This window comes from Bombus terrestris, chromosome 11 (assembly GCF_910591885.1).
Source record: "Bombus terrestris chromosome 11, iyBomTerr1.2, whole genome shotgun sequence".
Lineage (NCBI taxonomy): Eukaryota > Metazoa > Arthropoda > Insecta > Hymenoptera > Apidae > Bombus > Bombus terrestris.
The window spans coordinates 9,045,177-9,067,067 of record NC_063279.1 but is presented as its reverse complement, the minus strand read 5'-3'; the positions used below and the strand labels follow the sequence as shown (position 1 = coordinate 9,067,067).

General features: G+C 38.8%; 2 long non-coding RNA genes and 1 other non-coding gene across 5 annotated transcripts in view; 1 reads left to right on the top strand and 2 right to left on the bottom strand.

Moving 5' to 3' along the window:
- LOC105666247 overlaps positions 1-21,891 on the top strand; it is a 125,101-nt gene that overhangs the window by 65,075 nt on the left and 38,135 nt on the right. The gene's annotated exons all lie outside the window — the stretch shown is intronic.
- LOC110119692 overlaps positions 1,608-21,891 on the bottom strand; it is a 52,254-nt gene continuing 31,970 nt past the window's right edge. Inside the window, exons 3-4 of the long non-coding RNA XR_007225697.1 lie at positions 7,581-7,974; positions 1,608-7,045 (exon numbers count right to left, since the gene is read on the bottom strand). This is a non-coding gene — a long non-coding RNA (uncharacterized LOC110119692). The remainder of the gene's footprint in view (positions 7,046-7,580; positions 7,975-21,891) is intronic.
- TRNAV-CAC lies at positions 10,643-10,715 on the bottom strand. The gene has a single exon. It is a non-coding gene; the product is annotated as a tRNA-Val (tRNA).

The window sequence follows — 21,891 nt, the reverse complement described above, 5'->3', positions numbered from 1 at the left end:
CGAAACGTTCCGAACAGATAATAGAACATTCCCGTCGACAAGCAAAAAATTCACCCCTTTTCTCCGCTCTCTACTCCTTCGTCGCGTGCTGTCGAAGATGTTTGATGCAAATGTTCGATAACAAAGCGACGAAGCGCGTCGTTTCGTATAAAATTCTACGACAAACGATCGGAAATATTGCGCAAGCTTACGTTCCATTGGCTCGAGAATAAAAATAAAAACGCTGACGAAATCGTGATGTTAAATTGAAAGAAAAAGGAACATCGCGAGATATTCGATCGAGAAGTTTGATAAATTAAAAACTTTCTAAATGACAAAGAGCTTTTTCGTAACGACTAAATGAGATTTTTTTTTTCGTAACGACTAAATGAGATTTTTTTTTTCGTAACGAAGAGATTTAGCATGGGATTGATGTCGATCGGGAAAAAAGTATAACGACGCTGTTATTTTAGATGTCCTACGCACAGTTCCAGATATGAGTGTGTTTTTTATAACAATGTACGTAGGCGTCGTGGCGTAGGGGAACATTAATTTAGCTATTGATAACCTCTCACGACCTTGGCCTTGCTCGATACAACAAACTGCTCGCATTCGATCGAGATGATTCACACGTGCTCCTCGAGCCTTCTGATATTTTTAGAGGTCGCCATGCTGATCGACTCATTTTTTGATCGAGCTCTTCGATCCTCTTCATAATACATAAAACGAAAGAATTTGGGCGTGTCCAAGTAGAAAATTATTTATTTCTTATTTACTAGCTTCTACGAATTAAAACAGTATATAAATAAACAAATAAACAAATAAATGAATGAGTAAATAATGAAGATATTAAAAATGGTAATTTTTCTATAGAACGTAAGAGGTATAATGGAAAGATAAATTTCTATTTCAATGATATTTAAATAATTATTACATCCTCTAATATATCCTCTAATATATTTATTAACTGTGCATATCATTATCTCAATTCATTAATATTTTTTCATCATAAAACAGAGTTAGGCAAAAGTTGTAAACCATTTCCATGAACAAATCAAGATAATTTTGGTATAAAGAAGAATCAAACTTTGCTCTTTGTGAAATCAACTTGACAAACGATAACGCCCACAGGATCGAAGAAATCGTGCTGTTCCGGGAACACTGACAAAGAGACTTCCCTGTAGAAGCTTCTTTAATTAAAGAAGCGTATAGCAACCTACACTATATAACAAGTGTAGAGTAGACCGTGGTCGAAAGTAATAATTTGACTTTAATACGAGTTCGCAAAGGGTATTGAATTTAAGATCTCTTTATACTTTATCGTAATTCATACCATTTCTTCTTCCATTTAAGTCCTATAATTTCGTGGATAGAATTAATGTATGGCAAATCTACTTGTGGCGCTATATGTGCTGTTGTATTAGGTTTTCCGAAAAGTTTTTATGAGGAAATAATAGACGCACAACCTTTTTTTGTTTTATAAATATTATTTTGTCGAATTACGTACGGTCCATTTTGTTTTGTTGAGATAAGCACCTCGACATTTCACAGACCTGGTTTCACGTTTGTACGAAGGTGCAAAGAAAGACACTTTTCGGACAACCTAATATGAAATTTTGTGTCTCGAGATTTTACAAATATTCTGTTATTTTAATACTTTTTTTTTGTAATAAAACAATATATAAATCGCGATTATTTTTTATTCGCGCGTTTTAAATGGGCTACGAAAAATAGAAGCCCAAAGAAATGGCAAGTCTGTTTGTATTTCTTAAAGGAAGGGTAACAAGAAGGGCGAAAAAAGTATAAATTCCCATTCTCGAAGCGTTTAAAGCGAACCATCGTCGAAGCATTTTGAAATAACACGTACTGAAGATGGAAATACAGGAAAGCGCCACGTATGTGATTCATCTAGATGTTGATCCTCCAGAAATAGTGGCGAACGAGTACCATAAACGTTATGCAGCCATATAGCGAAGTACCATTGAACGCTCGCGTAAAACCGCATCTTTTCTTCATCTTCTTCCTCTTCTTCGCGTATGCTACCCTTTCCCGAACCGCATTCGTTGCTTTGGCATTGAAAGTCGATGAGAGCAAGGAACTTTGCTCTACGACCAATTCTCAACAGCTGGCGTGCCTCCATCTTCGTCACGGAATCTCGATGAGTGCGTTTCAAGATCGTCGAGCTTGAAGATTAACGCGCTCGATGACAGTCCTCGTGAATACGAACGATTTTCGTAACGACAGTTTTATTGGCAAATACGTATGTATATAATATACATGTAGTATGCAACAATGATATATAATAATAGCGAAGAATGTTATCGACAATTGGACTGTGGATTTTTATAGAAATTCGTATTTTTTATAAACCTAATTAAACAAATGGAATGTGAGTAGAAACTTATTCCACTGGATACTATAACGAATACTATATCTTCGATACACCGTATATCTTTGCACGCTACGAGTTCTTCCACTTTTGCAATTTTAAAAAGCTCACTTCCTGTAAAATTATCGATAGACTGTGTATCCTTGTACAATTCCAATATCTTTGTGAAGAGAATTAAAAAAATTAAACCGACATGATAATTTGTTTCGCCTGTTAAAAAATTATAACAAATATTCCTTTCTGGATATTCGATATACTTTTATATATTATACAGTATATCTGGGCTTTTAAATTTACCATAACTTAAAAGGAACCCATAAGACGATTAGCAAACAGCGCTCGATCTAAGTTGAACGAGGCACACAGATCGGACGTAAACGTTGAAAAGCGCGAGGGCGTGCAGAGTAGCCGAAGAAGATGGAAGACGCTTGAAGAGGAATCGAGAGCAAGGATTCCATATGGATTGGCACGGAGCAATGAGTGCATCGGGTTAACGGCCGGCCGTGCATCCAGACTGCAGACGTCCAATAAAAATATCTTACGTCGGCCTCACTCTCCTAAACACCGTCTACCCTCATTCATCGCCAAATTATTTTTATTGTTGGATAACCGTTGGGAGCGTTGCTCGTTAGCCAGCGACGCATTCTTCGCGAATTGACGGACGGTCACTTACCGAAAAGCATCTTCGCTGCACCGCCTTAAGCTCTTATTAACCCTTTCGACCCTATGAACGACAAAATCCATTCTCTTCGACTATGTACGTTGTAGTGTGCGTTGCAGGAGTTTACGAACCACTGCAGTAGTAGTTCATGAATTCTAGTGTGCGTTTAATGAGCTCCGCGCTCCTTTCATTCCGTTATTTTCTTCTTCTAGTTGAATCTTTCCTCGAGTTCTTCTCGATTGAGAAATTGAACGAGCTATCTTGTAATTCGATGAGTTTGGATCTGCGATATCTGCTGGTACTTTGACATATTTCGTTGGTACGTGTACGAACGTACGTAGACAAAGTTCAATAGTCGAAGTTGAGTTTTATTCTTACACTTCTTGAGCAAAAGTAGCTTTTATATGTTAAATATGTTTGTAATTGTATCCTAATCTTCGAAATTAGAAAATTTGACAATTCAATGGTAAAAGTTGGTTCTCGTACTTAGCCGCGTAGAAGCGTAAGAATCGATGGGGTTGATAAGTGACGAAGATGATCAATCGACGATGAACAATTAATGATTTAATTTTTATGAAGGCCGAAAGCTTTCTACTGTTTTAAACACACCCTGCTAATTTATTCACCGTTTCATAATCAAATTTGATTACAAAAGATTAATAATAACAATAATAATAAGATCGTGATAGTGTATTTTAAACGTATACTTTAAAGTTAATTTTAAACGCACGTTGTTTTTCTCTTTATTTCTTTTCTCATTATTTCGATCATATATCTTTCACGCGATAAAACCAAAGAAAACATCCATCATCGTGGACGTTAAGTAAATATTTAAGCACTTGTGCCATTGAATTGTCACACCCCTTACACAACACAGACGTAGCAAGTGAGAATTACGAGTTAATTGCAATCGCTGGAAGAGTTATAGGTCGTTTTCCATTCGAAAAATTCCGTCTCGGGGTGCCGTCAGATTCGAAGAGGCACGTGAAATTTTAATTTACCGCCGACAGCTCGCGTCCACGTGCTGTTCGTGAAACCGCAAATTACTGCGCCGGAATAAATCCGACACGCGTTTTCTTCTTCCAACGGCCGGTTTCCCAACAGCCCCCGGAGGCCGAGATACGCGCACAAGGCGGCTGACAATTTCTCCCGGTGATTTCGAATTCTCGAGCCAAGTAATTTCGTGTCCCGCTGTCACATCACGCCTTCGCGCGAGATTTACGAACACAGGTTGACGCTTAACTCTCTAACCTCAGGTACACGAGCTATACTAAAACACGTCTTAAATTTTTAACATTCGGAATATTTTCTTCTCCTTCTTTTTTCGTTCTGTGGAACTTTTTAAACAAATCGAAATTCTTCTACTGGAGAACTTTTCGTTTTCTATAGACAAACGTAGAATACAAGTGTGAAGTCTTTTGACTTTTAAAGAGGTAAAATCATCTACCTTTGCAAACGCTACGTTCGGTACACAACCAATTACTATTTTGTCACGCGTTATATTTCTTTATCCTTCGTAATTGCATTGCTTGAATGTGTAATGGCAGCAGGTCTTCATGATCGCACAGTATAATTTGTAGCCGTCATTGGCGTAATAATGGTTTAGTAGTGGTTAATGGTAGCTAATAACGGTATTGATAGATTTGTTAATGGTTGCGAGCGGCGAGCAAAATGAAATGAAATTTGGGTATTTTGGTTTTGACGATGGTCTATAGATTATACAGAGTGTTACAAAAGAGGGTTACAAGGATTCTTGGCGGACACCTTTTATTTAGCTATTTTAAGATTCGAATACTGTTATTACGATCGTTTGTAGCATAGTCATGTTGGAGGTGGGGGTAAATATGGGGGCACAGCGGATTCCAGCTGCCGCAAATCAGCACTCTATCTATTCCGACTATCATTTTGATACATTGTGAGCCGTTTGTCATAAACTTTCATTATTTATCTTGTTTTTCTTTAACCCCCATAACTTTTTTCACACTGCCTTTTACGATTTGTTAAACAAATTCAAAAAAGTTCCAAAAAGTGGAAGAACGTTAAAGAAGAAAAATGAAAAAAGAAAAATAATAAAAATATGACCTCGTTATTGAAATAATTCGAAACTATATTATAGTTTGCACCATTTGGTACAAAAGACAAGTAAGAAAAGTCGCCTCGGAAAAAGAACGAGAAGATTGGACTACGACATAATAAAAATATCAGTTCGTTATTGAAACGATCGAAATTATATGCGTTCTACAAACGCACCCTGTACATTTGCCAGCCACTTGCGTGCAAACCAGTAATTGAACGATATATTTATATTCTATTTTCACGTAAATGGCTTTCTTGAACCCGATGCGTCCAAGAATCTTATCCGAACCACCAAGAGTTCTGCCGGCTCGTTGTTTAAAACGTTATTAGCATAATATCGAAATGAACGGTCGATGCATCCGAATAAAGGACGCAGCCCCACCAGATCAGGTAAAATCACCCACGCGACCCTGATCAACGAAAGTAGGGACGTGCGAGTTAAACCTGCCGTTTCACGAGCCATCTGAGCGGAAAAAAGGCCAGGAAATATATGGTACCCCTTCGATACAAAAAGGGCTAGTTTTCTTGTTTTTCGAGGTTACTCGAGAAGGCCTCGATATCGGGTTTACGTAGTTCACGTTGTACTTTTCTATTTCAAGACGACCATACTTTTTAGGACAGCAATTTTTAAATTTTAGTCACTTTGTCAATCAAACTTACACCAAAACTCCTTTCATTTGTTTTTTGAGTTAAATACGAATCTACGTTAAGAACTATTCTTTTGTTGTCTGTCGTTGCTGCATGTTTCAACGAATACCTAAAACTCTGCATCTATCGAAGTAACAACTTTTATCGTCTATTGTTGAAGCGTATTCCAAGGCATTTTCAACGAACACCGACTTGTACCAACGTTTCGTCCACGCTGAAGCAACGTAATCGGAGGAATATTTTTTTGCTTTGTCTCTATTTTAAAACGTCTGTTCCTAGCGACGACTACACGCCGAACAAACATTTGTTCCGTCGCGATGTGTTCTTACGCACCTCTTACTTCTCTTTATTTCACCGCTCCGAGCTAAAGCATGCTACAAGTAGCAATTTCTGTTACTGGCGATAAAAACGCGAAGACGACGTACACGGAAGAATATGCGTACATCGACCACAAACACCGACAGAAAGTTGCTGGTTGTTGCTTGAGCGAGAACGCAGCTTAACTCTTACAACGACATAGGAGTTGGCAAAGAGTGCCGCGCTTTTGCGGTCCGATTGTTTTCCCACTCGGTTGATCCTGCAGGAGACGCAGGTATAGCTCGCGCGTCCCTGAATCGAGTCAGCCCGGTCGCGTGGGTGATTTGGGGCAGTTGGTGGGGATAACTGTCGGTTGTTTGGCCAGGAGTGGTGGTAGAAACAGGGCGGGGACGGGAGACGGTGAACCGTGGCACGAACAGACGAACGTACGGGGTACCGATAGGGATGCACCGACCTTGGAGGGATTTTTGCGTCTACCGTCGTACGTTCACCCCGTCAGCAGCGGAGCGAACGTACTCGCGCGCGTTCAGAAACGCGACTCCCTCTTTCTCGGCCTCTTTGTCTCCCCCTTCGCTTCCCCGGCCCTTCCGCCCCTCTCCCTACTTCTGTACCAGGCCCTTTTTTTCTACAGTCTTCGTTCCAGGCTTACTCGAGGCTGAAACTCGCCGGGAATCGGCCGCCTCACCCTCGAAGCCCTCTCCAAGCGACGCTCCAGGGGCGGAATTTTTGCGCCGCCGTCTGCGACAGCACAGACAATAGACCGATGCTTGCTCCTCCGGTTGAAAGAGTTCCGTGAGATTCGTTTTGGAACAAGTTTCCGAAATCTTCTGCTGGTTCTTCTTTGCAGGTTCTTGCGCTTGGAGCGTATAGCTGTTTTTCAGAGATGATTTTGTATTGATAGGAGGCTGTATGAAGTTGTTCGGATAGGTTCCACATTGTTCTCTTTTGTGTAGGATACGCGAGTCGCTCGGAATCTGTATTGATTAATTCGGTAAGTTGGAAAGTAGGAAGTGGACTTACCTTGAAATTTGCAGTAAATAGACTTCTGAGAATATTATGCTGATAGAGCGTATATTATTTGGTGGAAAATAAAGCTCACCTGTTCCATAAATTCTTCTGTACGAAATCGATAAATATCACCAGTTGAAGGTATTCTATATAATTCCATTGAAATTCCCACTCTAAATTTTATCTCCGTTAAAGTTTGCGTTAAGTGTCTCGTAATTTCTATACAAGTCTCTAGATTCGTTAAAAATTTTATCGATCTAATCGATCAGTGTCCCGATACAGTGCTAATGAAATTCCGAGATCTTTTATATCTTTCACATACTATTATACATGTATGTTATACAAGTTTTTTATGGTAAATGTTCCTTTCATTAGCCACTGTATGTAAACCCAATTAAACCCCTCGCTAATTGCACCGATTTTCTAATTCAGAAATAACTCTAATATATTTCTAGCGTATCAAACTATTTTTATTCGATCAAAATTTCCCTGTCAACGTACCTTCGTAATTCCGTTAGAGTCAGAGGTGGCACGTGGTGACCACGAGCCAGCCCTGGCGAGTCGATGCATCCCACAGATTAGGCTGCACGTACGCAACATGCACGCGCGTGGCGTGTGCCTAATAGTGCGTGCATCGCTCTCTGCACGTAGTGGAGGTCGTGACCTTGGTGGTAGCCATGAAAGGATCGGTACTTGAGACCAGCCGATTTACGCGGTCACGAGACAAGAGATAGGGAAACTCGATAAACGCCGCTGCGTTTAATTAAGGATGCTTTCCACGTAGTCCCCGTATCAACCTCTGTCCCTCTTTCTCCTTCTGTGTCTCGTGAAACGCAACGATACATTCTGTTTCTCGTCAGTTACCGTCTTCTACGTAGGAAGTTTCCGTTGTTGCCTGAAACGACAATAATAATTCTGTACGCGAGCGCGTCTTCCGAAACCCGAGAGAGAAACGCGCAGGACTCGATGTCTTTCGCGTAAGATTTTGCCTTTTTATTTGCCAAATAATCTGATTCCGTAAATCTGTCTCCTTTTTCGTAGTTGGAGTTTTTGGAGTTGAGATATGATTGTCAGAAACTTTTAAAGCGTTTATACGGTTGGGAACGGTTGGGGACTCTAAAAAGTTTATAAATTACTTGGTATCAAGCAGGCGATGTTATATCGCACACTGAACTCCATGAAATTCCATAAAGTTCCATAGAATTAAGGGATCGCTCAATCTTTCGTCGAAGTTGCTTTTTCTCCTTTTTACGCTTGACAAAAGCGAAGTCTGCGTTTATAATGATCTCTAGAAAATTGACGTACGATTTTCTGCGTGATCGAATTTAGACAATTCTCGCATATTCAATCATAACGATCGAATTTAATACAATATTTCTCCAATATTTCACCGATATATTGAAACCAATTTGGAAGATATATCCTGTATCAAAAAGGAACATTCATTGCGTTCATCGTACACCATTGTTGATCGAGACGGAGAACATTTATCTTGAAAATCCTGAGTGAAAGGGATGACCTAGTGACCTTGTTGAAGATCGTGCGCCACCGATTCTAGAGGTTGAACTTAATTAGTGCGAGAAGCTCGGCGACCATTGTCGTTCAATTAATTGCCCGTCGCGTCGGCCAGGTCAGATAAGCCCACGGGTATATACCCCCCAAGAGCTTCGAATCGCTTCATAATCGTCCGGCACGCGATAGGGAACGACGAACGGATCAAGGTTCTGTCGATTAAGAAAAACGAGATTGCTTCGAGAGCTGGCTATTTTCAGTTTGCGAATAACGTTCACGCAATGGGCTCGATCCATCGGATCGCTGTTCTTCTTTGTCGTTGAAATTTTCGTTAATCAAAGTTCTACTACATAGTAAAAATAAAAATTCGGAAAGAAACAGACCAGTTCAATATTATGTTATATTTTTCAGAATAGCGAATATCCTGTACGCCTAAGTAATCGTAGAACTCGAATGAAATATTTTTTAATCTCTTTTTAATATTCTTGTTAGCAAGGATTTTGGTACTGAATATTCTTCATTGTTGTACTTATTGTTATTATATAGTTTTTATGATCTCAGAACATGGAGTTTCTTTTGTAAGATAATAATAGATCAATAAATATAAAAATATTCTACTATTACGTATTTTTTAAAGACCAGTCATTTTGATCGGCTTTGATAGAGATAGCTACGTCTCAAATGCCGGTAGTTCTAGTGTTAATTTAAATTTATAGCGCACAGCCTTCGTTTGTATCAACTTTTGATATTTCCACGTAATTCGTATTTTCTCTAAACTTAACCCAGATACGTCTATCATTCTGTCCAAAGGTAGGTAGGTAGGATGACTGGTAGGTAGCAACATATTTGCCAATTTTTGCAGTAGTATACAAAAACGCATTGCATAAAGAGAGTTTAACAAAATTAACCTATTTTCTCTGTATCGAATACACGTTATACGAAACTTGTTTGTTTGAAACGTGAAAGATTATAACAGGTAGTTCACAAACTTTTAAATATAAATTTATCACGTGTAAATATCGTTGCCGTGTATGATGACAATCATAATGATTCGTATTACTGTTTCCTGCGTCAGTCTTGCTGTTGCTAAAATCCAGTCACGAAACAAAGGGTTGGAGATTCACGTCTCGAGATATGTATTCGTCGATTGAAATTGAGGCTGTGGTCCATACATAAGAACGCAACGACATTTAACTGGCAATTAATAGAACGAAGAGAGCGAGAAGGATAAAGATTAAAAAAAGAAAGGACAGAGGAAAAAAGAGCAAACTGGCCGTGTGAGAACGAGATGGCACGACCTCGAAGGGCGCGGTCGAGTTCAGGCTAGACTGAAGCTGCCCTTGTGCCTAACCGACCTTGAGACAGCCCGTTTTGCCATAGTCTGACTCCACCGGCCCCATACCACGAACGCATCCTCCGCTCGTAACACAAAGAACTGTCCTCATCGCTGGGAATCACCTCCATGCCGTACGTGGAATTTTGCAAATGGAATCTCGCCGTTTTGGGAACATCGTCCACAAGAATCTTTCAAACAGGTGTTCAGCGTCCACCGGATTCTCCTTCTTCTTTTTTCTCTCTTCTCAATGTTTCGCTCGATGTTACTCGTTCAGACAAACGACGCGATGTTAGGGCGTGTGTCGGTCGATTTTTTAACTTTTACATATTTCGAAGTTTCGTTCATTCAACGGTTGTTACATCGGAGTCGACTATATTGGCCAGAAGTTGAAGAAACTCGAAGGTATCGTACGTACAGTGGATTCGTTAGTTTCTTAGAATTGACATATTTTCAAGTTACATTCGTCTGAGAATTCTTAGATTGCAATTGAAGACAACGATCGGAGATTGAAAGAAGCTCGATGCCTGATCGTTCATTTTTTTAGTTATTGATGTTCTCGTAAAATAAATTTAAGATTCGATGGTGTAGCAAAATAATCTAGGACACATATGTCGAACTTTTACTTTGAAAATCTTTGTCCTCTTGGTAGTTGCACAATCGTCGACTGTCTTGACTTTTCGATTGTTAATGAATGAAAAAAAAAAGGGTGCAATTATGTTTCCGCCCGGGATCGAACCGGGGACCTTGTGCGTGTGAAACACATGTGATAACCACTACACCACGGAAACGTTGATAGCAACCCCCTTCTGTTTGATTAACAACCCCAATTCTTACCTCGATATGTTAAAGATAATTAAAACATTATATTTGTCGCAGCTTAAGGGATAAAAGAGACAGGGAGAATTTTGATATGAACGTTGCTCGTTTAGCAGAGTGAAATATTCCTTCTCAAATGTTTTTTAATACACAGTTTAAAATACTTTACGTAAAATACAGTATATCGTACTGCTATGAAGCAAAAAAGAAGAGGACATAGATGCAGATAATTTGATTTTAATCTTGAATCGTTTCAATAATTTCTATGCAATATTATTATATTTATAAGCACTTTTTTATATTTATAAAAATATTTTTTATTTATAAGCACATTTTTCGTTATAAATAAAAATAATACTAATAAAAGAAGAGGACGTAGATGCAAACAATTTGATTTCATTCTTGAATCGTTCGAATAATTTCTATGCAATATTATTATATTTACAAGCACTTTTTCATTTTTCGCTATAAATAAAAATAATACTAATAAAAGAAGAGGACATGATGCAAACAATTTGATTTCATTCTTGAATCGTTCGAATAATGTCTACGCAATATTATTATATTTACAAGCACTCTTTCATTTTTCGTTACAAATTATTTAATTATATCGTTAATTATATCCTATGCGTCGTATCGAAATATCCTCTTTACGAGAGTCAGTTTGTATGGAACATTTTTTGGTAGTATTCTGTGAAGAAGACAGACGAACAACTGGTAAAACACAAAATCAGCCGTACCGTGTAAACAAGGTCAGCTAGGGCAAACGTGTATATAAACATTTTTTTTATTGTTTCTGCGTACTGACCTCCAAATTTCTTATACAACACGTGGAATTTTTCCGATGTCAAATATTCCACTCGTTCTCAGTCGTCCTTCGATTATTTTCAATATTTATAACTTTCATCAATCTTGATATTTCACGTCCGATAATTTTGTGCAAATGCATAAACGTACTAAAATATTCGAAATTCTCTTGCACTCGCTGATCCCCGCAAATATTTTTAGTACCGTTTTAACGTTTAATTCTTTAATTAATATGGCTTTACAGTCGTATTAATAGTAGTAACGTTACGTCAATGATTATAATAACGAATGTCAAACGGTCAATAATACAGATTTGCAAACAATGAAATAGAAGAGCACGATCATAAACTTCGAATATTGTACAATCGTAGAAATTGATGGTATTATAGAAATTGTAGGATCTTGGCGAACGAAGAAACAACGGCGGAACTAATATCGAGCGAATCTTTGAAATCCTTTTTCATAATCTCAAGAAACAGGCTAAAGAACGAGAATTCGATAAAATTAGAAATTGATCGAAGAGCATGAAACGTTGTGATTATACCTGCGCATATCGATCGTAAAACTTTGTGCGATGGTTTCGCGAGAGGGAGGGACCTGGTAGATCCTGCGGACGCAGTTTCACGGAAAACGCAAGAATTCGTATACATAAATAGAACTGACCTGCGCTACCAGGTCCAACGCGTGCTCCTTTGTCCGTACCGAGCTCATTTCTGAGAACTCTTGGTCGCTGTTTCTCTTTGGAATATTGATCGATCGTCCTCCTCGACGTTTAGAATGTACGCGAAAATCGCATTCTCGTGGCATTATAATATACGTCACAGATCCTTTTACGTTTCAACCACGTGAAACCGATTTCCCCTCGAACGCTCTTTGCATTTTCCGAACGTTGCGCCTGAAACTACGCGATTTCAGGTAATGGATCGACCTCTTCTCGCGTCCTTTCTTTCTCACCTTTCCACGCTTTTGTTCCATTCAACAAGGAACCCACTTTACAGTGGAATTTCTCTCACTGATTGAATAAAAGCTACAGCAGCTCGCGAAAGTATTTTCCCACTTACCGCGTCTATGAGTGTTCCGTATGGCGCGCAAAAGGTTTCTACAGGCGTTTCAACACTTTTGTAAGCTACTGTACGCGTCGCGTCGTCTTTGTCGAGCGAAACGCGAAAATGTGGAGGCGATTGTCGACCCGTGAATATGCCAGTACGAATCATGCTAGTAGCTTGAATTGTTGATACAGGCTGGATTTAGGGAAATTTTATTTTGGAACGAAGATGCAAAGTAACGATTTGAAACAGCTAAATTGTTTTACTGACTTTCTTATAGAAATAGAACAACGTTGGTTCGTGTTTAAATACTCTCGACAGCTTTATTGCAGGAACGTGTTTTAAATGATTTCTTTTTTATTTTAGTTCAGTTCTCTTAAACGAAACAACAGATCCGATCTTTCGAGAATTTTGCTACACAGACAGAAGTTCGTAGTTACGAATTGCGGAAATTTTCTGATATTATACATTAAGATCGATGTTCTCGATGAACGATTAAATTGTTATATGGAACAACTGGTAATTTTGATTTCTAAATAACGCGTCTTCCACACATTTGCCTTATTATATACATTTCTATTATTAATACGATTGACATAATAGCATCAGAGATTATTTGAGAAATTATTTCGGGAGGTTTGCTTCGGCTATTTGTTTTCAATCATGTGCACGTTTCGCAACGAGCTCTGCAAACAGTCTTTCCTAGAATCGATAAAGGAATTACGTGTATTAGTGTATTAAATGCAAAAAATAATTTTCGCACTTGAGGATCATTCAAAATGATACCCTTATCTTCACATTAATTCATTTTAATTCGTAACGGTACTTGTCCGACGATGAGGATTCCATTCGTGTACGATAATGAACAAAGCTACGATAGGGAAGAAATGTATGCAATGATACACGAATCTACGGCAAAATTTCATGAAAATAATATATGCAAATATTTCGTTGCATATATAACGAGGAGAAACATTCGTTTCAATTGACTGTTTGAAATCCGCGCTGAAAATATGTAATTGAAATAACCGTAATACATTTGTGGAATCAAGTCGATGCCACGAATAATATTCCAATTAATACACCAATACAATAACAGAATCTTAATTTCGATTAATTTTACATACATATCTCATTTCTACGATAAAACTGGTCAAACTCAAGTTATCTCTCGTTTTATTGGAAAGATGTGTTGTTTTTAAATAATCCCATTATTTTGTTTCAAATACAGTCTACCCACGATTGATCACTGAACGATCTCCGAGTTATAATTCTTCTGTAGAATACCCTAAACTCGCTACAACGAGAAACGACCAAGTAGAATAAGACGAGCTGGTTTCAGACTGGTACGGATAATGTCAGCCTTGCAAAACGATGTCGATTTTAGCATAATCGAGAGAGATCTGCGTGAAATGAAAAGCTGCGCGAGTAAGGTTGACGATCTTGCAATAATAGAAAGCTACGATTCCGTTGGTTGGTTAAATGCGCTGCTTGTGCACCGTGTCTCAACATGGTCGCTCGGCGAAACTTTTACTTTTACTACGGAGAAAGTGCACCGCTGCTGCAACTCTCGCGATTCCGCCTAGAACGCGTAATTCGCTCTTGTCTCGAGATCGCAAAACGAAAATGTATTTTCTTTCGTTCCTTTCATCCTCGCGATGCCGAGGCTGTTTCGATCGACAAAATATCCACGCGCGTGATTCCTTAATCACCAGTACTTTTTTTGTTTTTTTTTGGATGAGTAATATCGACATACTCGCAAGATAAATGTAAAGTTTAATTTTGTTTGTCGGCATTTCGAAGAAACCGGTGTCGATTTGATCGATGATGGATTTAAGACTATAGATGGAAAATATTTGGCACGATTCGTTGAAGTTTCCTAAAAGTACAACGTCCACCCGTTCTTACGGTACAAGCCGAAGCGTGCAACTTCGTTTCGTAGAAAGTATAAATATATTTGTAATAAATTTACAAGTTTCACCGGCGTGCAAAATTTGTACAACTCTAAAGAATTCTTATGCTCTTACTCCACTGTAAGGACACATGCATCTATCGAGTTTCAAAGAAAGACATTAAATTGAAAAAGTTGTACCTTCGTAAATGGAGACTGCAGTCGAGTAATCATAATTGGGAAAAGTCGCTAAACAGTATAATTAGCTTGAAATCCTCATCAGATACATCCACTTATGCTCGCCTTCAACTTTCTAGCCACGGGCGATTCTATGTCTTGTTTGTATCTTCTTCTATAATTTGTTCTATATCTTGTTTTATCGTAAGAAATGCGATACAAAAACCGCATCCTGACGATAGCATGGTCGGTCGAAATTAACCTGAGTAATTAATTAAGTAGACCGCAATTTCGCTTTCGTCCACGGTTAATGATTAATATTTCCGTAATTAATGTAAAATTCACCTGTCACAGAGAACAGTACGCTAGATCGACGTTCCATACGTAGATCGCTGCCGATAAAATTCTCGTTCGAGTGGCCTGTTAATCGACGTTCATCGTTCTCGAGTCAGTTGTCGGGCCGACGTTAATGAGCCCCGTACTCGTTGCTCGGCGCATTGTGCTTTTCCCATTTAAGGGCTGACACACTTTCCGCGAGCCACGATCGCGAGAAACCGTGCAATTCCACGCCGGTTCATTTCATTTCCTGGTTGGAGCAACGATCTGGCCGGTCGTTAGCCGCGGCACGTTGCACCGTGCCGTACACGCTATTGCACATTGCATCGTCCGATTGTCTGGCCCAGCGATCACGCCGAAACGTAGGAAAGCCGCGAGCCGAGACAGTCGTTCGTCTCGTAACCAAACCAATTTTTACGTAGAAAGGGGGACCCCGTGAACATTTCCTTGTCTCGAACACGCCGTTCGAGTAACAGGTTGTCGTAACACGTGAAATGTCTTCTATCGTGGCATAAACTGGCTCGATTTATGGCTCGGTGTGTTTGCTCTTTCAGTCGACGATTTTTCTCGGCACAGCGAAGTCGTAGTTGGAATAGGAGATCGGAGGGAATTTCAGATCATTGCAGTCGGGGCTGGAATCGGGAGCAAATAGCGCAGCTTGGTATCGATAGTTGCGCAACTGGAAAAATATAAATTTCGCGGGGGAGATTTTTCTAAAATCTGCGGAGAAATCTTCGCGACTCGTTTCGACGACATCGTAAGGCGAGACATGCCACGACTCGCGAAGATAGTACAAACTTGCATCTGTAGCGTTACAAGACCACAGAAGCTGAGCCAGAGTCGTTGCAAAACTAAGGGCAATTTGATAGCGGCACGAGTAATAATTTTGCCCTCTGACGTCAAGCCGATGGAATTATAAATTGCACAACCTTCTGCATGTTAAAGATACGTAAAGAAACATAACGTAAATCTTCTGTCCGATAAAAGCGAATTCTACAGCTTTTGTTGCAACGAGACTATTTGTATATTAAAAATACTACGCTTTTATCAAATTGCAAAAGCACAAAATACGGCCAACTCTCGTACGAAACGGCAGTTACATTTCCATGATATCTCGCGTGGCACGAAACCGTATTTTAAATATCGAACTTCATCGTTTTTCGTGTTACAGAGAGAAACTGATGAATTTTGAAGCAGGCGCGCAAGTGTTACAATTGTAGCGATACATCCTTAACCCCTTAACCTACAACTACGGGCATAGCTCGTAGTACGATGATCGGGCCATACGTAAATATTACGGGCATAGCTCGTAGTACGTACTACACAAGTCGTGAGAATGGCTACGCGAGCTCGTTTACGTTTTCGGTCCAAAATTCTCGAGCGCAAATCGTAGGTTAAGGGGTTAACGAATAAAGAGTGTTGAGAATTGTGGATCTCAATTGCCGAAATAAAAATAAATGAACACTAAGGTTACACTTAGAATTCATATTAAAATAGTTTTAAAATAGATTTCCAGGATCTTTGTCGATATACATTTGCACGCGTCTCAGCACTCTCTTTGTCTCATCATCTTGCATACCACACAGCCAACGGAACAGTTACATCCATCTGTTTTTCCAGACGCTGCGCACACATATACTTCCACACACTCATATTGACACACGTGTGTCACTACTACGCGGCCAATCTAGTCTAACACACAAAATTATAATAAAGAGTTCACTGTATCACATTCGGGGAATACTCTTTTCATTCTTTGTACGTCGATGTCATCATCACGATGATAAATTTTACCTTTTATGCTGCTTAAATTAGTATTAGTACGTAAAAATACATATAAGGAGTACGTTAACAATCTGTCGTAAATGGAATTGGACTGGGTGACGGTGATAAAGAGAAAGAGAAATCGGAGCTGGCGTCGAAGTGGGAAATTTCGATTATCGACTCCGCAACCCTAAGTTTTCTTTTTTTTTTTTAGAAAAGCTTCAGACGTGTCAAATATTATTCATGTGGAATTTTTGGGGTTGAAATTTGGTTGGCAATGATTTATGGGCGGTTTGAAAAATGTGAGAAGCTTTAAAATACGGACGAGAGATCGAGAGCAGAGATAGAGGCTTTGAAGGAGAATGAAATGGAAATAATCTCGAGTGGTTACTTCTTGTGCGTAGATAGAGAAATATTCTGCGAAATTATTGAATTTAGATCGAGACGGTTGTTCTCTAATCATGAAAAATACAAGGAGATTCAAAAGTCATGGTACAATGGTAATAAAGAATCGCGAAGAAAATCACGCGGAAATAATTTTCGTATAGTTTGCCTTCGAATATAATCAAAAGGAAAGCGTATAAGATTTTTCTATCGAAAGTCTGGAAAGGAGGAAGCAAAACTGAACATTTATGAAATTCAAATGTTATTGTTTCTAACTTCTTAAAATTTATGAAAATTTATGAAACGCTTCAAGAAGAAGGTGTTAATTGGGTGTGTGTTCATTATATTTTCAAAACTAACTGTATATAAATTTAGAATGGAACATAGAATATCGGTGTTTACGTTTTCCATAAAATTATCAGAACATAGAGGAAAATAATTTATGACATCAAACCTAGGAAGCACAACGAGTACAATACGATTCGAGGTAATCTCGAAGTTGTGCTATCGTAATGCTGTAATCAAGAACGGCAAGAATCTTCCTGTTACTCAACACCGGTTATTTTTCTGCCAGTAGAGAAAAAGTAGCATCGCAACACACTCTTATATGCAGCAGTAAAATATTAATAAATTTTCTGCTGTCACGAACATTTTATACCTTATTATAAGCTAGCACAATGTACAGCACTACGAGATATTTCCATAAAAAGTTCGTTCTCAAAAGACAGGAAAAACTTTCACTCGCGTCTGCTTGATCCGTGGGATCGGAATCGAAAGTAGCATATGTAACAGTATGGAATTATTCGCGGCTGGTCATTTCGTACGCCACAGCTATTTACTATATAATAATAGAAGAAGTGTAGGAAAACACGGAAATTCTAATAAGAAGCAGACTCTCGGCCATTGAATAGCTGCAACTTTCATATTTTCATCGAACTAATTACGCAGAGCGATTTTGAAATTGCGATACGATCGTGAAAGACACCAACCGGTCCACGTAAAAGACGAGTCGAAAATACGGAAACGCAAGATTTTTTAACTACGCTTGGTTTCTCGAAAGAAACGAATTTGCAAATTTGTCGAAATCTGGATTTTTAAATTTCACTTTCTCCAAAACGAGACCTCAAAGTCTCAGCCTACTTCTCCGTCACATTTGGAAATCGGCCAAAGTCGAGTATATACTTTAGAAATGTTCAATTTTCACGAAAACGAACGATCATACGAAAAGATATTGTTCTATATTTCTTTTGATCGAATTGACTCTGCATAGCGAAAATCATAATTCAAAAATCATAATTCTGTTGTTCGCAAGAGAATTGAAATTTTCATAGAGGAGACGAGATCAGAAGAAGATCGGTACATTCACAAAATTGCGAGCGTGACTCGTAAAAAAAATGGAATGACCCAATTGCTCGCACGCTCACGCTGGAAAGTAGAACGAATGGCAGAACTTTCGGTTTCGCTGGTGTTGTCTTTCACTCGGTAACCTCCATTCGAACATGGTCGGTTTCGTGCGTTCCTTTCTGACAGATCTAACGCGGACATCGAAACTTTCGTTGGCATTGTTGCGATTTTCACCTGGAATCTCATCGAACCGACGAATCAGAACGAGAGAACAAAAGCATCGAGGAAGGAAACTTTCGTCTCGACACAGTCGATTATTAGATATTGTTTCCCTGAGATTCAACACTTTCACAGCCTGATATCGGTATCGCACGTTCGTCAAAATTGAGGCCTTCCGGGTGTAAGTTGAACTTTCTTTAAAAGGAAATATTCCAGCTACTACGTAGCTCGAGATATTTCTATTTTGCCTACATCCAATTATGATATTTCTTGTAAGAGAACACTTCAAGAATTTCTCTATTATATACAACTTTCGGTTTTTATATTTTATGTACAATTTTTATGAAATAGTTTTATGTTTTAATTTCTTCAGAGATATTGGCACGTTTATCGGTGTCGATGAGTAATGGGTGCCACACAAAGTGTGATAATTGACTCAGATTATCAAAGATACAATTAATTAAGATAAAGATCATAATAAATACAGCGGAAGCTTGTAAAAATTGTTTTTAAGGGAAATCGATGGGTAAACTTAAAATTCGAGTAATCGATGAATCTAGACTAAACTAATTAAGCTAATTAAACTAAAAACGATTGTAAGTCAAATTAGATAAACTGTTAAGTGGAAACTTGGCGTGTATTCTCCTTTATAAAATTCCTCGTAAAATATCTATTTTTCTCCTAAAGATAAAAATTCTCCAGATGCAAATTGCAACCTTCTCGTGATAACAGCAAGCAAAGACGAAATTAGTTGATCGAAAGAACACGGTGCTAGTCAAATACAGCGATACAAATGGCAATTATAACACGTGGACAGCTGTAAATACCGTTTCGATTCGCGGGGAAATAAACACGTGACAAAGAATTTTAACCGCGAACCTTACCTTGGGCATGAATTCCTCGCGCAAACGTGATCATAAAATTTCGCGTTAAATTACACGGGTTAATACACACGTCGAACATTACACCGTGTCACACGAATCCCGAGAAATCGATTCGCGTGTGATATCGTTTGCCGTTCGCCTGATTTCGTCGCGCTCGTAAAACAACGACTCGTTACCGGCGTCCGTCGCGATAACTTTCTTCTGTTCCATCGACAAGAACACCTTATCGAAGCTTCTTCTTCGCTTCTCTAAGGACGTACTGGTTAAGAATACGGATACGATCGCTTTTTGTTTATTTCGGATTCTTCGATTTTATCTAAAAATATACGTTAAAATACACAACATTGAAATATACGTGTAATATATATATATGTAAATTTGAGAGCAGAGATCAGAGAGCACAACATCCAACAAATTATAAAACCTGGGAAAAGGGAATTATGAAATTAAATTTTTTAATTTAAATTACACGTAACATCCGATTAACATTTATATTTTTAAAAACAGAGAAGAAATAAGAAGACCTAGCACACGTGCTATAAAGCCTCGAGGAATTCCTAGACCAAATTTATAGACATCATTTATTTGAAACGTGTAATATCCACTTGACGTATGCATAAACTTGAAAACAGAAATATAGAAGAACACTTTCCACAGACCCATGAAACCGCAAAACCTGGAAAAAAGCGACTGATCGAACTAAAGCGTTAAAGAGATAAATAAACTCTCTCCGAGGCGCGATACAAATCACGTCTATTATTTAGATTGCCGGGACAGAGGCCTATAAACAACGGTTTGATTTCACCCTGCTCAAAAGAGACTGGTTACAATAAAGTAGAACTCGTTACAAGCCTCGTTCGAGCGGAGAAAGTTAACCGGTGGCCGCCTCATCTTCCTGGATCGAGCACTTGGTGTCGTTGATCCACGACTCGCTGGCGTTGTTCGACCGAAGAAAAGTAAGAGTATATACATGGAAGAAAGCGCACGAGTCACGACGAAGACGTCGTCGACGACAACCACCATGTCTCGATCCAGTGGCATCTGCGATGCATTTACAAAGGCAAAAGGGAAGGTGTCGCAATTCCAACGTGGTTCGCTTTGCCTCGATTGAAGTCGAGTAATCGAGGCGTGGGTGACCTATTGACCCGAGCTAACCGAGAGAGAGTGGCCTGTGAAACTGCCTAAGCTCTCTAGACGATCCTCATCTTCCTGGATCTCGACCAGGCAGTGTCTTTCCAGATAGTGAAATTTCTTTTTTATAAAGTGAAACGATCTCGGTTTACGGACGATCCAACGATTATCGGCTTGCTATTATTGATTTTAATGAGGGCAACTGGTAGATAGCTTTTTTTACAGTTTGAAAGTTTACGGGTCTCTAACGATAGATCGTCGTGATCGTCGGTTTTAATGAGAATAATCGATGTTTTTAGAATTTGAAAGTTTCAAGGTTTGAAATAGCGGGATTGTTTTTCAGATTGGCGAGAAACTAATCGACAGTTGCTGATTGATTTCAAGCCTTTCTTTCTTAGTATATCGGGCCGAACTGGATATCGGAAGTTGGCTTTAGTTACTCGATTATGAGATTATTGAATTTTATTTGCTTCGAAAATATAGAAACGTTGCAACATTTAGTTATATAAAATTTCTCCTTTCGTTTACTACGACTTTACATAAGAAATCTCATACATAGAAATAAGAGAATAATGAAAATTGATACGCCTATCTAATCAATTTCCCTTTTTGCAAAATTTCCAATGTCAGCCTATCCTACCTTTTAATCAACGTAGCGTTCTATGTAGATCGAACGTTATCATTTCCGTTTTATTAACGTGGCAGATGTTTATCAAAACGGAGGAAGAAAAACGGCTGTTACGATAGATTCGAGGGCCACGAGAAAACACGAGCAAATCGGCGAATACGCTTGCTGAATAATCGATTCGAAATGAATCACGAGGCAATTTTGAGGAATAATTGCTGGTCGGTTAATCGCGTCAAGGTCCCTGGCAGCTGTAAATATGCACAAGGCCATGATACGCGAGTTACAATTCTTATCAATTCTACGCACGGCAAGGTCGTCCATTTATTATCAACGACTATATATTCCCTGGCCCCTCCACCTGGAAATGCTTTTACGTTCGGAAAACGAAAATACATTTGTCGTCTGATAAGTAACGCGAATTTTGTGTACCCTAAGTATATTGGTTCTACCAAGATCGGTATTTATTGCGGCAGTAAAATTGCCGCTGGTAATTCATAACGGCAGAAAATAATCACAAAAGCGTAAAGGGGAAAGATA